Source organism: Symphalangus syndactylus, chromosome 12 (genome assembly GCF_028878055.3).
Source record: "Symphalangus syndactylus isolate Jambi chromosome 12, NHGRI_mSymSyn1-v2.1_pri, whole genome shotgun sequence".
NCBI classification, from domain to species: Eukaryota; Metazoa; Chordata; class Mammalia; order Primates; family Hylobatidae; genus Symphalangus; species Symphalangus syndactylus.
The window spans coordinates 87,302,667-87,324,389 of NC_072441.2; positions in this window are offsets into that span (position 1 = coordinate 87,302,667).

Sequence of the window (21,723 nt, forward strand, 5' to 3'; positions counted from 1 at the left end):
AATTTTAGCTCTACTAAATACTCACCAAAGTATCTTCCTATTCTAAGGATCTATATTCTACACCATTAATCCAAATATGACCTATGATAAAATATAATAATAATTCATAAATAGAATTCATTACTTCCAGCTAAGTGAATTTGGAAAGGTCCAATTAGAGAAAAACAATAGCACTTGGACTAGTCCTATTAGAAGGAATAAGAGTTTCAACATGTGGAAAAACAAAAAGTGGAATTCTAGGCCAATGGAATTGAATAGTCAATACTTATGGACCACCTATATATAACCAATTATTGATGCATTCTCTGGAGTCCCTAATTGCCTCTGGCACAACAGAGCTAACCTTTACCACTCAGTCAGTAAGCCAATGAGTGAGAGATCTTTTTCACAGGCTATCTCATGTAACCCTGCCATTCTATGTGGTAAATATATTAACTGAAACCCATAAGTGAGGGAACAGAATTTAAAGAAGTTAAGTCATTTGCTCAAGGGTACCCTGCTAGTATGTGGTAGAGTCAGAATTTAAACCTGGTTATTTTCTAAAATTCCAGTCCTCTTTCCATCACTCTGCCCTGCTTTTTGGCATATTTGTACATAATTTATATATTCTATATAATGTGATCAAATGAAAAAACCCTGGAAAGGCAGGGCCTTCCCTCCTCCAAGCCCACTTATTTCTGGTTCTCACTCACCACATCCTTCCCTTCTCCTTTCACGCAGCGCAAAACACAGCTAGACTTCCTACTGGAGAGAAAGCAACAATCTTGAACTGCTCAAGATTCCTAGTGCAAACAACATAAGCTCCCTTGATAGTTTAAGGAGACAGAAACTTTATTAAAAATATTAAACCCAGGCCAGGCACGGTGGCTCATGCCTGTAATCCCAGCACTTTGGGAGGCCAAGGCGGGGGAATCGCTTGAAGCCAGGAGTTCAAGTCCAGCCTGAGCAAAAAACAGTGACCTTATCTCTCCAAAGAATTTTAAAAATTAGCAGGGCTTGGTGACACATGCCTGTAGTCCCAATTACTTGGGAGGTTGAGGCAGGAGGGTCACTTGATTGTCTAGGAGTTTGAGGCTGCAGTGAGCGGTGATCAAACCACTGCACTCCAGCCCGAGTGATAGAGCAAAACACACACACACACACACACACACACACACACACACATACACACCCCTCAGAGACCACTGGAGAGTCTGAAGGACTGAAGGAACAAAGTCAAGACTAAACTCACAGAAAAAATAAAAATGTGTTTCCCACACCTTCTCCCTCCACCCACATACATACACACCAAACCAGGCAACAAAACTATTCTGAGTAAGTTAACTGTTTCTGCTCCTTAAACATATAATGCCAAGACCTGACTACACTGCAATTGCTAAATCTACAGTACAAATGCCACTTCTGTATGTACTTTGCAATTGCTGCTATTGCCTAAAACCCAGATGTCTGAAGCCAGCCACATCAGCAAGATGAAAACTCCATGGAGAGCCAGGTTCTCATGTTGATGACTTCTAAATCAAGCCTCCCTAGGAAGCATCCGACGGGGCAAGCCTAGGTCACCTGTGTCCATCTGGGCTGCAAGAAAAAAAAAAACTGAGAATTTGACTCCTGTCTTCTGAGTTGAGGACATGAGAATTATTATATGTGAATAACTAAAAGATTCTGGGAAGGCACAAATATGACACATGGCCACTAAAAACTCATTTAAGAGAGATAAGGATTCCAGAATTACTCCCAGATTTCTGGCTCAGGAAAGTAGGTGAATGATAGTGTCATTACAGAGACAGGGAGCACCCAAGGAGCAGTAGTTCAAAGTAAGTGAGGAAAATGTGGGTTTAGCGCTGGAGGTGTTGCGTTTGAGGTGCCCGTGAGATATGTAAATGGAGATGTTTAATTGAATATATGAGCCTGGAGCTTAGATGAAAGGTCAGAACTCCAGACAGTAACGTGGGCAGCATCCAAATACAGATGGCAGCCGATGCTGCAGAACAGGATGAGACTGTCAGGAGAGGCCATCATGAATGAGAAGGGGGCAGGCCTCCAAGCCACATAGAGCTCAGACAGCAAGTGGTTGGGCTAAAGAGGAACAGTCAACACGGAAGACTTACAAAGAAAGGTCAGAGCAGTAGAGAAAAGAAACCAGACCTGGTGGAGTGCTGGAAGGCACGGCAAAGAGTATTTCAAGGAAGATGGCACTCAGTGACGTAGTGTGTACTTGAGTATTGCTAAGAGAGTAGATCTTAAATGTTCTAACACACACCCACACTATGTGAGGTGACAGACATGCTTATTAGCTTGATCACTTCAAAATGTACACAAATATCAAAACATCACACTGTATACTATAAATATACAATTTTTATTTGTTGATTATACCTCAATAAAGGTGGTGGTGGAGTGTGAGGGGAAAGAAGGATAGGGCTCAGACCTAGCAAATCCTGTTTCGGATCTAGAAAACGCCCAACAGATAATTATTTGCTTCCACCAGATTTTACCCATCATTCTATGATGTTTAATTTGGTTTGCTCTACTTATATTTGATATCAATGTACTGAAACAGGGAGCAGGTAAAAAGGCAACAAGGGTGAGGCAAAAATATTAATAAAAGCCAGAGAATAGATCCTAAAGCTCTTCCAGCTTCTGAACCACCTATCTTTGTCCTCATTATCAGTGTCTCTCCTCTTTCCACCTCGTAAACATGGATGCTTTGTTTGTGACATGAGGCTGTCTCTGTTTTCCTGTTGGCCAGCTCATCAGACAGCTCTGGGGCCAGGCCTTTCCTGGCCTCCCTCTGCCCACATACACTAGGCTCCAGGCAAATTTGCACACACCTCGCCCTCTACTTCATCCTCCTCCCCCATCTGGCTAATTCCTACTCACCCCCAGGTCCTTCTTTATGTCTCACTTTCTCCAAAATTATTTTCAAATCCTGCAAGCCCAAGTCTGAGTTAAGTCCTCCTGTTGTTTATTTTTCCATCATCTCCAGGACTTTCCATCACAGCAATAAAGTGGAAAGAAGTAAACTCACAGGCTTGGGCACCATACCCTGCTCCACCAACTTGTGTGGCCTTGAGCAAATCTCTTAATCTATTGAAGGCTGTCAGTCCCTAATCCTAGAAGGTGTTGTGAAAATTAAGAGTTTACAAATTTAAAACACTAAGCAAAGTAACTGAAAGATAGAACTCAGTAAACTCTATCCATTATCATTATGACTATCAGTATATTGTTTTATGAGGTCTAATGTCTTGTCTGCCTTTTTCAGTGAAGTGTAAACTCCTTAGGGGCAGAAACTGAATCTGTGTAAAATAATTGCAAACTCAAATCACCAAGACTCACCACATTAAAACTCCAAGTGTACATTTGAAACTTCGTGCTACGCATTTTTATTTAAATACAAAATGAAAAATTCAACCTATACATATCCTAAATCATTGATTGTCTTAGGACTCTAGGTACTTTCTCATTCTTACTTCCCTTTTACTGTTAATGGAACCACAACTCTCCCACTGACCTAGGCTCCCAACCCAACAGTCTCTACTTCTTCCCTTTTCCTTGACCCCTACACTACTCAATGTCCTTTACATTGACAATTCTAGTGATAGGGCTGAGTCAGGGGTGATGGTAAGGATGATGGCAGTCAGGTGAGGTTGCGATAAAAAAATAAAAATGATCACCGTGGCTGAGACTAAGTTAACCTTTAAATGTCAGTGGAAGGAACCATACTTGTGCTGAACTGTGGAAGTATACCTGAAGATAAGGATGGGGGGATCAGGAGGATGATTCTGGTATTTATAGCCCAACATTTATATTAATCAATTATTAATAAATTCTTAATAACCTATGATGCCATCTGTGTGTTATAAAAAGCAATGCCAGGCTTTTCCTTTATTCTGGAAAGTCTTTTTTTTTTTTTTTTTTTTTTTTTTTTTTTGAGATGGAGTCTTGCTCTGTCACCCAGGCTGGAGTGCAGTGGCGTGATCTCGGCTCACTGCAACTTCTGCCTCCTGGTTAAGCACTTCTCATGCCTCAGCCTCCCAAGTAGCTTGGATTACAAGTGTCCACCACCAAGCCCAGCTAATTTTTGTATTTTTAGTAGAGACGGGGTTTCACCATGTTGGCCAGGCTAGTCTTGAGCTCCTGACCTCACGTGATCCGCCTGCCTCGGCCTCGCAAAGTGCTGGGATTAGTCGTGAGCCACCGTGCCCAGCCAAGTCTATTTTTTAAAATGTAATAATGGTAAGTGGCAGAGTTTGGTAGATTTCTGCATTGCCAGAGTGATCCTTTGATCCCTAAGTTTTTTTGCATAATTAAAAATTTTTCAGTAAGATGGCCGAATAGGAACAGCTCCGGTCTCCAGCTCCCAGCCCCAGCGACACAGAAGACGGGTGATTTCTGCATTTCTGCTTGAGGTACCGGTTTCATCTCACTAGGGAGTGCCTAACAGTGGGTGCAGGACAGTCGGTGAAGCGCACTGTGCGCGAGCAGAAGCAGGGCGAGGCATTGCCTCATTCGGGAAGCGCAAGGGGTCAGGGAGTTCCCTTTCCCAGTCAAAGAAAGGGGAAACAGACGGCACCTGGAATATCGGGTCAGTCCCATCCTAATACTGCGCTTTTCCAACGGGCCTGGAAAAAGGCACACTAGGAGATTGTGTCCCACACCAGGCTCGGAGGGTCCTATGCCCACGGAGTCTCGCTGATTGCTAGCACAGCAGTCTGAGATCAAGCTGCAAGGCGGCAGCGAGGCTGGGGGAGGGGCGCCCACCATTGCCCAGGCTTGCTTAGGTAAACAAAGCAGCCAGGAAGCTCGAACTGGGTGGAGCCTACCACAGCTCAAGGAGGCCTGCCTGCCTCTGTAGGCTCCACCTCTGGGGGCAGGGCACAGACAAACAAAAACCCAGCAAAAACCTCCACAGACTTAAATGTCCCTGTCTGACTGACAGCTTTGAAGAGAGTAGTGGTTCTCCCAGCACGCAGCTGGAGATCTGAGAACGGACAGACTGCCTCCTAAAGTGGGTCCCTCACCCCTGAGCAGCCTAACTGGGAGGCACCCCCCCAGTAGGGACAGACTGACGCCTCATTCAGCCGGGTACTCCTCTGAAACAAAACTTTCAGAGGAACTATCAGACAGCTGAATTTGTGGTCTCACGAAAATCCGCTGTTCTGCAGCCACTGCTGCTGACACCCAGCCAAACAGGGTCTGGAGTGGACCTCTAGTAAACTCCAACAGACCTGCACCTGAGGGTCCTGTCTGGTAGAAGGAAAACTAACAAACAGAAAGGACATCCACACCAAAAACCCATCTGTACATCACCATCATCAAAGACAAAAAGTAGATAAAACCACAAAGATGGGGAAAAAACAGAGCAAAAAAACTGGAAACTCTAAAAAACAGAGCACCTCTCCTCCTCCAAAGGAACGCAGTTCCTCACCAGCAACGGAACAAAGCTGGATGGAGGATGACTTTGACGAGTTGAGAGAAGAAGGCTTCAGACGATCAAACTACTCTGAGCTACGAGAGGAAATTCAAAACAATAGCAAAGAAGTTAAAAACTTTGAAAAAAATTAGAAGAATGGATAACTAGAATAACCAATGGAGAGAAGGGCTTAAAGGAGCTGATGGAGCTGAAAGCCAAGTTTCGAGAACTACGTGAAGATTGCAGAAGCCTCAGTAGCAGATGCGATCAACTGGAAGAAAGGGTATCGCTGATGGAAGATGAAATGAATGAAATGAAGAGAGAAGGGAAGTTTAGAGAAAAAAGAATAAAAAGAAATGAACAAAGCCTCCAAGAAATTTGGGACTATGTGAAAAGACCAAACCTACGTCTGATTGGTGTACCTGAAAATGATGGGGAGAATGGAACCAAGTTGGAAAACACTCTGCAAGATATTATCCAGGAGAACTTCCCCAATCTAGCAAGGCAGGCCAGCATTCAGATTCAGGAAATACAGAGAATGCCACAAAGATACTCCTCGAGAAGAGCAACTCCAAGACACATAATTGTCAGATTCACCAAAGTTGAAATGAAGGAAAAAATGTTAAGGGCAGCCAGAGAGAAAGGTCGGGTTACCCACAAAGGGAAGCCCATCAGACTAACAGCTGATCTCTCAGCAGAAACTCTACAAGCCAGAAGAGAGTGGGGGCCGATATTCAACATTCTTAAAGAAAAGAATTTTCAACCCAGAATTTCCTATCCCGCCAAACTAAGCTTCGTAAGTGAAGGAGAAATAAAATACTTTACAGACAAGCAAACGCTGAGTGATTTTGTCACCACCAGGCCTGCCCTAAAAGAGCTCCTGAAGGAAGCACTAAACATGGAAAGGAACAACCGGTACCAGCCACTGCAAAAACACGCCAAATTGTAAAGACCATCGAGGCTTGGAAGAAACTATAGCAACTAACGAGCAAAACAACCAACTAACATCATAATGACAGGATCAGATTCACACATAACAATATTAACTTTAAATGTAAATGGGCTAAATGCTCCAATCAAAAGACACAGACTGGCAAACTGGATAAGGAGTCAGGACCCATCAGTGTGCTGTATTCAGGAAACCCATCTCACGTGCAGAGACACACATAGACTCAAAATAAAGGGATGGAGGAAGATCTATCAAGCAACTAGAAAACAAAACAAGGCAGGGGTTGCAATCCTAGTCTCTGATAAAATAGACTTTAAACCAACAAAGATCAAAAGAGACAAAGAAGGCCATTACATAATGGTAAAGGGATCAATTCAACAAGAAGAGCTAACTATCCTAAATATATATGCACCCAACACAGGAGCACCCAGATTCATAAAGCAAGTCCTCAGTGACCTACAAAGGGACTTAAACTCCCACACAATAATAATGGGAGATTTTAACACCCCACTGTCAACATTAGACAGATCAACCAGACAGAAAGTTAACAAGGATATCCAGGAATTGAACTCAGCTCTACATAAAGTGGACCTAATAGACATCTACAGAACTCTCCACCCCAAGTCAACAGAATATACATTTTTTTCAGCACCACACCACACCTATTCCAAAATTGACCACATAGTTGGAAGTAAAGCTCTCCTCAGCTAATGTAAAAGAACAGAAATTATAACAAACTGTCTCTCAGACCACAGTGCAATCAAACTAGAACTCAGGATTAAGAAACTCACTCAAAACTGCTCAACTACATGGAAACTGAACAACCTGCTCCTGAATGACTATTGGGTACATAATGAAATGAAGGCAGAAATAAAGATGTTCTTTGAAACCAATGAGAACAAAGACACAACATACCAGAATCTCTGGGACACGTTCAAAGCAGTGTGTAGAGGGAAATTTATAGCACTAAATGCCCACAAGAGAAAGCAAGAAAGATCCAAAATTGACACCCTAACATCACAATTAAAAGAACTAGAAAAGCAAGAGCAAACACATTCAAAAGCTAGCAGAAGGCTAGAAATAACTAAAATCAGAGCAGAACTGAAGGAAATAGAGACACAAAAAACCCTTCAAAAAATTAATGAATCCAGGAGCTGGTTTTTTGAAAAGATCAACAAAATTGATAGACCACTAGCAAGACTAATAAAGAAGAAAAGAGAGAAGAATCAAATAGATGCAATAAAAAACGAAAAAGGGGATATCACCACCGATCCCACAGAAATACAATCTACCATCAGAGAATACTACAAACACCTCTATGCAAATAAACTAGAAAATCTAGAAGAAATGTATAAATTCCTCGACTAATACACCCTCCCAAGACTAAACCAGGAAGAAGTTGAATCTCTGAATAGACCAATAACAGGTTCTGAAACTGTGGCAATAATCAATAGCTTACCAACCAAAAAGAGTCCAGGACCTGAGGGATTCACAGCTGAATTCTACCAGAGGTACAAGGAGGAACTGGTACCATTCCTTCTGAAACTATTCCAATTGATAGAAAAAGAGGGAATCCTCCCTAACACATTTTACGAAGCCAGCATCGTCCTGATACCAAAGCCTGGCAGAGACATAACCAAAAAAGAGAATTTCAGACCAATATCCTTGATGAACATTGATGCAAAAATCCTCAATAAAATACTGGCAAACCGAATCCAGCAGCACATCAAAAAGCTTATCCACCATAATCAAGTGGGCTTCATCCCTGGGATGCAAGGCTGGTTCAACATATGCAAATCAATAAATGTAATCCAGCATATAAACAGAACCAAAGACAAAAACCACATGATTATCTCAATAGATGCAGAAAAGGCCTTTGACAAAATTCAACAACCCTTCATGCTAAAAACTCTCAATAAATTAGGTATTGATGGGACGTATCTCAAAATAATAAGAGCTATCTATGACAAACCCACAGCCAATATCATACTGAATGGGCAAAAACTGGAAGCATTCCCTTTGAAAACTGGCACAAGACAGGGATGCCCTCTCTCACCGCTCCTATTCAACATAGTGCTGGAAGTTCTGGCCAGAGCAATCAGGAAGGAGAAGGAAATAAAAGGTATTCAATTAGGAAAAGAGGAAGTCAAATTGTCCCTGTTTGCAGATGACATGATTGTATATCTAGAAAACCCCATTGTCTCAGCCCAAAATCTCCTTAAGCTGATTAGCAACTTCAGCAAAGTCTCAGGATACAAAATTAATGTACAAAAATCACAAGCATTCTTGTACACCAATAACAGACAAACAGAGAGCCAAATCATGAGTGAACTCCCATTCACAATTGCTTCAAAGAGAATAAAATACCTAGGAATCCAACTTACAAGGGATGTGAAGGACCTCTTCAAGGAGAACTACAAACCACTGCTCAATGAAATAAAAGAGGATACAAACAAATGGAAGAACATTCCATGCTCATGGGTTGGAAGAATCAATATCGTGAAAATGGCCATACTGCCCAAGGTAATTTATAGATTCAATGCCATCCCCATCAAGCTACCAATGACTTTCTTCACAGAATTGGAAAAAACTACTTTAAAGTTCATATGGAACCAAAAAAGAGCCCGCATCGCCAAGTCATTCCTAAGCCAAAAGAACAAAGCTGAAGGCATCACGCTACCTGACTTTAAACTATACTACAAGGCTACAGTAACCAAAACAGCATGGTACTGGTACCACAACAGAGACATAGATCAATGGTACAGAACAGAGCCCTCAGAAATGATGCCGCATATCTACAACTATCTGATCTTTGACAAACCTGACAAAAACAAGAAATGGGGATAGGATTCCCTATTTAATAAATGGTGCTGGGAAAACTGGCTAGCCATATGTAGAAAGCTGAAACTGGATCCCTTCCTTACACCTTATACAAAAATTAATTCAAGATGGATTAAAGACTTATATGTTAGACCTAAAACCATTAAAATCCTACAAGAAAACCTAGGCAATACCATTCAGGACATAGGCGTGGGCAAGGACTTCATGTCTAAAACACCAAAAGCAATGGCAACAAAAGCCAAAATTGACAAATGGGATCTCATTAAACTAAAGAGCTTCTGCACAGCAAAAGAAACTACCATCAGAGTGAACAGGCAACCTACAGAATGGGAGAAAATTTTTGCAACCTACTCATCTGAGAAAGGGCTAATATCCAGAATCTACAATGAACTCAAACAAATTTACAAGAAAAAAACAAACAACCCCATCAAAAAGTGGGCAAAGGACATGAACAGACACTTCTCAAAAGAAGACATTTATGCAGCCAAAAAACACATGAAGAAATGCTCATCATCACTGGCCATCAGAGAAATGCAAATCAAAACCACAGTGAGATACCATCTCACACCAGTTAGAATGGCCATCATTAAAAAATCAGGAAACAACAGGTGCTGGAGAGGATGTGGAGAAATAGGAACACTTTTACACTGTTGGTGGGACTGTAAACTAGTTCAACCATTGTGGAAGTCAGTGTGGTGATTCCTCAGGGATCTCGAACTAGAAATACCATTTGACCCAGCCATCCCATTACTGGGTATATACCCAAAGGACTATAAATCATGCTGCTATAAAGACACATGCACACGTATGTTTATTGCGGCACTGTTCACAATAGCAAAGAGTTGGAACCAACCCAAATGTCCAACAACATGAGACTGGATTAAGAAAATGTGGCACATATACACCATGGAATACTATGCAGCCATAAAAAATGATGAGTTCGTGTCCTTTGTAGGGACATGGATGAAACTGGAAAACATCATTCTCAGTAAACTATCGCAAGGACAAAAAACCAAACACCACATGTTCTCACTCATAGGTGGGAACTGAACAATGAGAACTCATGGACACAGGAAGGGGAACATCACACTCCGGGGAATGTTGTGGGGTTGGGGGAGGGGGGAGGGACAGCATTAGGAGATACACCTAATGCTAAATGACGAGTTAATGGGTGCAGGAAATCAACATTGCACATGGATACATATGTAACAAACCTGCACATTGTGCACATGTACCCTAAAACCCTAAAGTATAATAAAAAAAAAAATTTTTTTTCAGCTTATTCTTGCTTCTTTCCTGTTTCTCATTTAACAAAGTAGATGAAGGGAAATTACAAAATAGTGGAAAGATTTAATACAGCTGGTGATAAGCTGGATCTCTAGGTGGAACATGAGGTGGACAGAAAAAGAGGAAGAGGCATAGATGAGGCACGGGATGCTTTTGATGTTATCAGGCCTGCTTGAGATCTGGGGGTGACTGAACTGCCTCTGGAAAATGGCTTTGAGGTATGTGACTGTGAGATGTGAGACACAAAAGTTATGTCTCTGACACTTGGATCCTACATCTTCCTGAACATGTGGCGAAGAAGTTTTTTCAATAAAAGAACATGCCTTAGAACCATGAGAGGAAGGAATACCAGGATTCAAGAGCTGCATGAGTCAGCTGGGCCTGATGTTTGCTGCTTCATAATGCCAAGGGCATGACTTACAGCTTCAGTCTGGTTTTCCCCAATTCAGTATCAAAACATATACCTCCATGGATGCAAATGATGTTCCTCCACCAAGCCCCAGCTTCAATGAAACTGCAGTGTCTAAATAACTGCAGCTTTTTCTTTCTATGTATTGATGTCTGATATGATTTAAATATTTGTCTCCTTCAAAACTCGTGTAGAAATTTAATCCCTGATGTGGTAATATTGAGAGGTAGGGTCTTTAAGAGGTGATGGGTCATGAGGGCTCTGCTCTCATGAATGGATTAATGGCTTAATGGACTAATAGCTTATGATGGGAGTGGGACTTGTGGCTTTAAACGAAGAGTAACAGAGACCTGAGCTAGCTCACTAAGCTGCCTCTCCATGTGATGCTCTGTGCTACCCGGGGACTCTGCAGAGTCTCCACAAGCAAGAAGGCCCTCACCAGATGGGCTCCTCAACCTTGGACTTCTCGGCCTCAAGAACTGTAAAAAATAAATTTTGTTTCTTTATAAATTACCCAGTTTCAGGTATTCTGTTATAAGCAACACAACACGGACTGAAACAATGACTAACAGCAGCTGTGTTCACAGGTATCTCCATTTTCACATTTTAACTTAGTTCATCACCGAACCCATTACATCTTACTTCCCTCCTTCATCCTTTATTCAAAGAAAATGCTGACTAATTTCTTAAGAAAACTTGGTTAAGGACTGTCATTTGTATGAGATGGAAAGTGTTCGTAGCCTGGGAGACCATTTCTGGCAAGAGAGACCAGCTGTGAGCTTCTGACCTAGGTGCTTACAAGCATTATTTCAATTTAATATTCCTAACAATCCTGCAAAGTGAGTACCGTCAATTATTATTATTTTATAGATGAGAAAATAGAGGCTTAGCAGTATTGTGTGAATGGACCAAGGTCATACAATTAGTGAATGGTAGAAATAGGATTTGAACTTCATCTGGTGTAGCCGAAGTACATCCTCCTAAGCACTAAAAAACACTGCCTCCTGGTGGCAAGATGAAGAAGTTTAACTCCATAACCAAAAGGATAAAAACCAAGGTAGATCAGGATAGAAGCACAGAAGGTAGACATAAAGCATGTCACTTGCTTAAAGAAGCCCCTGTGTTGGATTGTTTGTTCAACCCCCTTACCTACAGGCTCCCCTGCTTAGTTTCACTATCTGGTTCTTCCTTAAGAAGTTTCTTTCCTAGTTTCACTCCTTTATTCTCAGGATAGCTGAATGCAAAACCAAACAAACAAACAAACAAACAAACACAGGATCACTCTGCTTAGTTGTTTAAATTATGTACCAGTCAAAACAAAAATGGCCACTCAAAACATGTACCCTGAGTCCCAGAATCACACAATCATAAGAATATACACATGGTTTCCTATGACGAAGTTATTCTTCTAAGCTTTCCATAAATCACTGCTCTTTCATCTCTGCCCTACCTATTCTATTGGTTTTTAGTTCAGTAACTATTTGTTTTCAGTAACTGGACTCTAGACCCCTCAACCAGACAACCAAAGTGCCTATTCTCCCAGCTGCTAGAAGTGTTACAGCTGACACCTGAGTCTGTGTTCCAGGACTGCCCTATGCTGAAGGGAATTGCCTTTCCCAAGGTTGCATCCTTCCATGGAGAAAGCCTGAAGCCAAGGATTGGTCTATGAGGAGGTTCAAGGTCACAGCCTTCTTGCCTCATTTAGGCATAACTAGAGGCCATCCCAGCTCTAGGGTTCCCAGGGGGATTGGCTGCAGCCCTCATTACAATTTAACTTCTCCCTCTGCCCAACCTAGTTTCCCTCTCTCCTTTACAGGTGTTCCCAAGAGCACCCTCTAATAAACTTCTTGCAGGCAAATCTAACAGTCTGTTTCTTGGGGACCCAACATAAGACAACATTCAACTCTTAACTTCAGTCATATCCACAAATGCTGTCACTTTAAATAAAGTGCAGGAATGCAGTGTAAAGATACATACACCAGAAAAAGATGTGAGTATAAAGTGCAAAAATATACCAGAATGTAAAAATAATACATGAATTTAAAGTCCATGAATCAGTCTCTCTCGCATGCTGCTAGAAATTGTGTGATTGCTTCACATTTCATAATTTTGTCATTGTAATTGTCATCACGCCACTAAAATTCCATGCCTTTCAATTTTGTTTTTGTTTTTATCTCTAAATAAAAATGTTTAATTAAATGCCTTCTATGGACACTTCAGACCAAGTCCAAAACTTTACCTTAAGGTGAAAACTCTTACTATTTTTCCTACAAGGCTGTGTTTGGGAGGTTATTCGTTTGTCTTTTACTTTTTACCGTGAGCTGTTTGTCTAGTCTCCTGACATGGTAACTGGAGACACAGATCCCTCTGTCAGAGTCAGCATCAAACATGCGTAAGGCATGTTTTGACTCTAGGAAGCCTTCAGGGAAATAACTTTTGATCGTTCTTTGAGTTAAAATTGCCTTTTACATTGATGCTAAAGACTTTCCCTAAGCAACCTCTACCACATTAGCATAAAGTGTCTGAGTTTCAAAGATTCCACCTCAAATGGCTCCCTTGTGTTCAGCACCTTCACTCCCTCCTGGTATTCTTCTTCCTGAGTAACTTCCTATTGACCTCCTTTCCCTTTCAGTCTCTTGCTGAAATGGAAACATCAGAATGAAGGGGCAGGCTGTATGTGGGAAAGATGAATCACCATTAAATGAGAAACCTCAATCCTAATGCTAGACTTGTAGAAATTGGCTTGTATGGTCCTGAGAATGGTAAAAATAATTAATACAAATAACTTTAAACATTACTTAATAAAGTAACAAATAGTACAGCTAGAAAAGAGAATGATGGGATAAAGATTACTTTTTTACATTTAGCCATTCTTGGTCTTGTAAGTGTAGAAGACAGAAAAGCTTGTCTCCAATACTATTAATACCTGAAAGCCATGTGTGACATTACAACCACTGAAAAAATGCTGGGTAGAGTCAGTCCACAATGACATACTTGTCACGACATGCTTTGGCAGGCTCTGCCTTTCCCTTTACTTATTCTAGGCTGGGTCCCTTTTGACTACTGTCATCAGTGAAGAGGAGGAGAAGCTCCTCTGATTTCTGAAGATTCACAAGTTACAAGACTATCTTATATACTTGAGGATGGCCAGCATGTAACTGGTGACAACGAATAAAATTGTATACTTATAAAGTGCAATCGTTACATTATCCTGATCATCTCTGTGTTGAGAGCAATCTGTAGGATGGGATGAATCAAGGCAGCCAGCTGAAGTCCTGCCCTCTGGATGCCTTTGGGGGAAGGTATTTGGAGAGTAACTCAGGGGGTGATGTGTAAAGGATGTGGTAACAAATGATATGAGTGTGTGTGTATTCACTGACACACCAGCAATTGCCAAAGCAAAAACAGTGGTGTCGTCACTCTCTATTGAAAAGGGCCTGCTTAGAATGTGGATGCTTAAACTGCTGTCACCTATAAAAATATTCTAGCATGAAAGGGACCTCAAGGACACACAGAACAGAAAGTAAATGGTATCCTCTGAAGTCAGCAATATAGCAGGGCCAGAGGAAAGAGAGGGTGATTGCCCAAGGGCACACACACCCTAAACATAGCCCTGTTTCTAATGTTCAAATCAAGGAAAAAAACAATTTAAGTGAAATCCTTAGGTGAGTCATCTTATCATGAATTAAAAATTATTGAAAAAAGAGGGCAATTATAACCTAACAATTCTAATTCCTGATATTTACTGTAGGAAACAAATATATAAACTCACTTAAATAAATGACTATTCACAATTTTAGCAATAAAACATGAAAATATTATCTGAACATGCAAAACTAAGAGACTAACCACCAAAGTGACTCAGGAAATGATTCACCATGTTGCATAAGCTGAAAACAATTAAGTTACTACATAATATGTAGAAGATGGCCTAAATGTTATAAATATATATGCAGCAGGAGTTTGTAATAGCAGATAACAATTTTAGCCCTAACTATGAAAAAGTTAAACTCCAAAAACATACTCCGCAATTACACAGATTAGAGACTGACCCCTCTTCTGGACCCAGGCCCACATTATCAGACTGAAGGAGATTAAAGCTTATTTTCTGAGGACAAGGAAGAACATGGTGAAGGGTAAGGTGGGAGAGGTGGGGAAGCATAGGCAACATCATGTCAGGAAGTGGAGAAAGAGGTGAATCCTCATGTCCTAAGTATTCTCTAGGCCCAGCCACAACTCTAGGAATAGGAACAATTGTACCCACGTTCAGACAGAGAAACCAAGATGCAGAGGAAAGAGGATAGGTTACTTGCCTGAGGTTACAAAGGTGTAAGTAGGGGAGTCAAAATTTGATCCCAGGGGCTGGACGCACTGGCTCAGGCCTATAATCCTAGAACTTTGGGAGGCCTAGGTGGGTGGATCAATTGAGGTCAGGAGTTCGAAACCACCCTGGTCAACATGGTGAAACCCCATCTCCATTAAAAATACAAAAAAATTAGCTGAGTATGGCGGTGGGCATTTGTAATCCCAGCTACTTGGGAGGCTGAGGCAGGAAAATTGCTTGAACCCAGGAGGCAGAGTTTGCAGTGAGCCAAGATCGCGCCACTGCACTCCAGCCTCGGCGACAGAGTGATGCTCCGTCTCAAAATAAATAAATAAAAATAAATAAATAAAAATAAATAAATAAATAAATAAATAATTTGATCCCAGAACTTTTATTTCCAGAGGCTGAAATCTTAACCCCATACCAATCTGATTCCCCATAAATAAAATACTGAAAGCACATTAACCCATACAAATACACAAACACATGCAACTTCATGACACTAATGGAAAAGAAGTACTAATGTCAGCATATATATAATTCTACAAGATCTAGCATGATACTTCAATTCCCCTTCCCAGCTATATAATATTAAAAGGCATCTAAATTTCCTGAGGGTCAGTGCAGTGACGTAGCCAGAACACATTGAATTCTGGGAGAAAAATTGGATTTAATATCTCCTACAGATTAACAAATCTTATTCACTGCTGGTAGCATAGGGAGACACAACTTGTTTGGAACATAATGCTGTATTATCTATTAATTTTGAAGACACATACATCTTATGACACAGCACTCCCAGTCCCAGCGAAACTTTTAGCAGCACTGTTAAAGCCAAAAAACAGGGAAACCTGTCAAAGGGACAAATAAATTGTGGCATATTCATGGATACTTATGTGCTGGAATACATTACAGCTGTGAAAATGAACTGCAGTTATGACATAATGAAGATCAGCAAGTTACAGAGGAATGTATATAACATTTCATTTATTTAGAAAATACATATATATACGTATATGTACATATATACATATATATACACACAGGTGTGTGTATATATATGTATATATATACACAGAGAGAGAGAGAGATGGAGTCTTGTTCTGTCGCCAGGCTGGAGTGCAGTGGCACAATCTCGGCTCACTGCAACCTCCACCTCCCAGGTTCAAGTGATTCCCCTGCCTCAGCCTCCCGAGTAGCTGGGATTACAGGCGCCCACCACCATGCCTGGCTATTTTTTTTTTTTTTTTTGTATTTTAGTAGAGATGGGGTTTCACCATGTTGGCCAAGATGATCTCAATCTCCTGACCTCATGATCCACCTGCCTCGGCCTCCCAAAGTGCTGGGATTACAGGCGTGAGCCACTGCGCCTGGCATATATAAATTATAAAACTGTGTAAAAACAACATATTGTTCATTGTTATAAAACTTAAATGAAAAGCAGAGAGATAATAAGACACAAAATTTAGTCGTAACTTCAGGGAACTGGAAAGTGGCTAGAACCAGAGGACAGACAGGAGCTTCAGAAATAATGATAACACTCTATTAGGTTGATGCAAACGTAATTGCAGTTTTTGCCATTTAAAAGTAATGGCAAATGCCACAACTACTTGTGCACCAACCTAATACTAATATTTCATAAACTGAGTGGTAGGTACATAGCTATTCATTGAGCTGGTGTATTTTTACACCTTAAACATGTGCTTAAAAGTATTCTGTATGCAGTATTCAACAATTTTAAGAAATCGAGGCCAGGTGCGGTGGCTCATGCCTGTAATCCCAGCACTTTGGGAGGCTGAGGTGGGTGGATCACTTGAGGTCAGGAGTTCGAGACCAGCCTGGCCAACATGGTGAAATCTCGTCTCTACTAAAAATATAAACACTTAGCTGAACTTGGTGGTGTGCACCAGTAATCCCTGCTACTCGGGAGGCTGAAGCTGGAGAATCACTTGAAACTAGGAGGCAAAGGTTGCAGTGAGCCGAGACTGCACTACTGTACTCCAGCCTGGGCGACAGAGCGAGACTCTGTCTCCGAAGAAAAAAAAAAAAGAAAAGAAATCAAATGTTCTCACTGAATTTTTTTAAGTATTGGTAACTTGACATACCATACAAATTTTTTGCAATGATTTATGAAGATTTACATTTTAAAAATCAACTTTCCAAAATTGAGAATGTCATTTTACCTTTTTGCTTTGTATGTCTAATTTATTTGGGGCCAATTATTCTTAGTCTAGGCTGCTTATGCGAAAAAGGTGAAAAAAAAACCTGAATATCAAAACAATTATTATTTCTTTTATTAAGCCCATTTCTTTTTGTCTCTGTTACAAAAGCAATTTAAATCATTACTGAAAAAAATCCAGAAAATGTAGCCAAACAAAAGCAGACAAAGAACAACACTCATAATCCCATCATCCAGAGAGAGAAGCACTACAGGTATTAACTCTTCTGCAGAAATCCCTTCAGATCATTTTCATTGCTATCCGTAAATTAATATAATTATGGAAATTGTTTATTTTTGTTGTACATGCTCTGTCATCAAGCATTATAGTCAGTCTAAATCAAAAGGAAGAAAACGTTTAAATCTATCCCTCCTCTCTGTCTCTGTATCCTAAGGGATTTGTGAAATGATTCAGCCATTTCCCCGAGGCAGGAAAAAAATACAGCATGGATAGAGAATAGTTTTTGTTATAAATGTCAACTCGAATCAATTTGGTAGTGGTTGCATGTACTTGAGCTATGAATTCTCAGTACTGAGGGCTCAGGAAGAGAAAGGTGAAGTAAGAGCACTGGGACCTTGTATCTGCCAGCCCAGCCTACAGGCCCTCTGCTTATGTGACAGCTTCCTCTGTTACCTCTGTTTCCCCAGCTATGTGCTCAAGAATGCTCTCTGCTATGTTCTGCACTTTTTTCTTGGCCTTCCTCCTTTGCTGAAAGATACCTAGTTTACTCTGTCTGGTATAGAAAATGTATGTAAATTAAGAATTTTAAGGTACCACGCTTGCCCTGAAGTGAAAAAAAAAATACTCTTAAAATATTATAACAGATACTTGGAAATCTGTAGTGGTTAGAAGTATTTAACATTTTAGTCTCTTAATGGGCAATATCATACATTGTATATTATCAAGAGTTCCCTAAGAAGGTAAGACCACTGAAAAGGACAGCCTCAAAATTTCAATTCAGTGCTTTATACTGGTGACCATGGATGTTCATTTTCATGTCAGGGATATTATAGTGAAAAGAGGGACCAAATTGAGAAGAAATTGCAAAGAGTATGGAATTAGACTAGGGTCTCATAGATTAAATCTCAATAAAATTTGAGACATCACATAATACAGGTCCATTTTCACAAAATCTCACGTTACCACAAGCCAGATCATAAACTGTCTTGGTAGAGTACGTCTGAGCTTTGGGATGACTCCACTACCAGAGACAAGGGTGCTGGTTCCTGATTCAACATAAACACAATGCTACTGTATGCTGAAAAGATCCTTCTTTAGTTAGGTGTCCCAGCCTTCTCCTTTGTGCTTCAAGACAGGGAACTTTGTGTAGTAGAAAGAGCAGACACTTAAAACATTTTTTAATACATCTTCAAATCCTACTTCTTCATTCACTAGCTAGTTGGCCTTGGGAGGGTTACTTAGCCTCTCTCTCTCTCTGATTCTTGTCGGTAAAATAAAAATATAATGCCTATCTTGCAGTAATGTTGTGAAAAGAAACAGGATAATGTGTGAATCACCTAGCACAATGAATAGCTCATAGTCTGAGCTTAATCAATGTTGGTTGTGTCATGTATACTAGGGGAATAATAATATAATATTTAATAAATAAATTGCTATTTATTTTCACTTACAAAATTGTATGGATTTTAGTGCTCTATATATCCACGGGCTCCTTTTCTAGCTTTAAGAGACCATTTAAATTTATTTCTTTGTAAGACTGCCTCTCTAAACTTTTCATAATTTCTGTGGCTTGCCATTTCTTTCCTGAGGTATGATCATAGACAGAATTGCAAAAGGCACTCTCAGGGCAGACACATCATGGCTCAGTAGACTCAGAGCTGGGACCAACCAAGAAGAAGAATGCCTGTAACTATTTGTAGGTACCAGCAGGTTGGAGAGCACAGGTATGACATGGGTTGCTTCAAGAGTTAGAGGTAAATTTCATTCCCTGAGGGTGAAGGATGATGGGGGGAATGGGGGGTATACAGAGACTAAACTGGCCTTTAGTGACAAAAACAAACAACAAGTATTCCCTTCATCCTTCAATATTGTCACCTGCTTGTGATCTAGGTGATTTCCTACTCATTAGGTTGCTCTGAGATTTAGGCAGCTCCAAGGCACAGAAAATCTGGGATTGTAAAAAAGAAAATAAAGTCAGGGAGTAGGCAGATCCCTACCTGTCTTTCACCCCTACAAGGGCATGAATTCTTGAACTGCAGGAGACAGAAAAGTCTGAATTCTGCCCCAGTCTCAGGCAAACCACTAAGTCTTATAACGGTGTAGTCTCTGAGACCTGACATTCCTTACTAGCCACTGTGCCAATACATCAGATTCTCAGCCCCTTCTCAGGTTGAAGCCCTTTCACGTACAAATTTTATGTCATTTTAATAATAAAATTAGGTAATATCTCCCCAAATTTCATAATAGAATAAACTAGAAAAAATTAGAAGCAGAGGCTTCTAACTCCAAGGTGAATTATTGTCCCCTGGGCCATAGCTACATCCTCCCACTCTTTATTCCTTCCAGTCCCCTCACCTCCCAGCCTGCAACCCAAAATATTATCTTTAGGAAACTTGCACCACATGGGGACACACACAGTTTCACAGCCATAATGAAGAGCAGAATTATGCTAAGAACAGAGAGATAGTACAAGATAGTACAAGTAATTATACAGTAGGCAATCCAAGTGAGAATGGATTTTGGAACCAGAATTTCTGGGCTCACATCCTTATTTCTCCACTTAACTGAGTTATCTGAGTAATCTTGGTCAAGTCCCTTCCCCTTCTATGTTTAAATTTCCTTATCTGTCAAACGGAGATAATAGTAGTACCTATTTAATGAAGTTGCTGTGAGGATCACATAAGTTAATGTACATGAAACACTTAGACGAATGCTTGTTATATGACACAAACTATAAGTATTAATTCACATTACCAAATCGGCAAATCAATTTTCTAACTCAAGAATTGCAGGCACTGAAACCACTCAGCCACAAAGGAGAAATAAAGTGAAAACGCCATTCTGAGACAGTGTTACATTTCCAGGAAGGGTCTTCTTCATTTTTCTCATTTTGTACATCTCCAGACAATTTATGAAAACACATTTTTAAAAATCTCTATGGTATAGTTCAGAGTTGAGTTAGAATAAGCAATTTCTACCATGAATTCAGATATCTTAAGCCTACCAGCTAATGCTAGCTCATAGCTGAAGACCTTTCACATGCCCAATAATGATCATGTAAATATCTTAAATCCATCAGTGTAGATATCCAAATCCTTTTGAGACAGAATTTTTTCACATTGAACTTTCATCTCACCATGGAAAAGAATAACCACTAAGAGACACACAATCTACAGATTATGTGCCCAACTTTCTTCATATTGGCAGCACAAGCCAGGCACTGTGCTGGCCCTAAGAAATACAACAGAGAGCTATACAGACAGCCCCTTACCTCACAGAGCTGAAAATCGAGAGTCATGTGTGCTCTCCAACAGTTGCCTAACTGTATATGACTATTTCAGTTCAAAATTAATTAAAATTAAATATTAATAAAAGTAAAAATGTATTTCTTCAGTCATGCTAGACACATTCCAAGTGTTTCATAGTCATATGTGCTTAGTGGCTACTGTACTGGACAACAGAGATATAGAATATTTCCAGCATTATGAAAAGTTCTATTGTGTATTGCTGACCTAGAGAAATATAAAAATAAGTACACAGGCAATGAGAATACAGTGTGAAAATGCTATGATGGAAAAACACGGGATGCTGAAGGAAATATCTATAAGGTCAGACTTGGTAAGAGATAGGGATTAGAGAAAAATTCCTAGAGTTAGTGACATCTAAGCTGAGACTGTTTGTTTAACAAACATCTTCTAAGCATGTGCCATACTGCATATGTACCATGTGCTGGAGATACAGGGAAGAATAAACAAAGGCTCTTTCTCATGGAGCTTTAGTGGAGGAAGATAATAAACAAACACACTCCTGAGATAATTTCTTGTTATGATGAGTGCTATGGAGAAAAAAAAACGGATGACAAAAAGAGGCTACTTCAATCCACTGAAAAGGTAGGACTCGGTTGAGTTTGAGAGTCTTAAAAACATAGTGGCACAAGCTTCATGGTTGTGTGATTTTTTTTTTCCATGAGTGCTCAGTCACTCTGGAGAAAGTTGAAGAAAGTCAGACCGTTGGGGTCTTGTAACAGTAGAATGGTGGGTCCATAGAATTAAGAATATGGCAAGGGTTATTAATGCTCAGGACCATGAAATCCAACTTTAA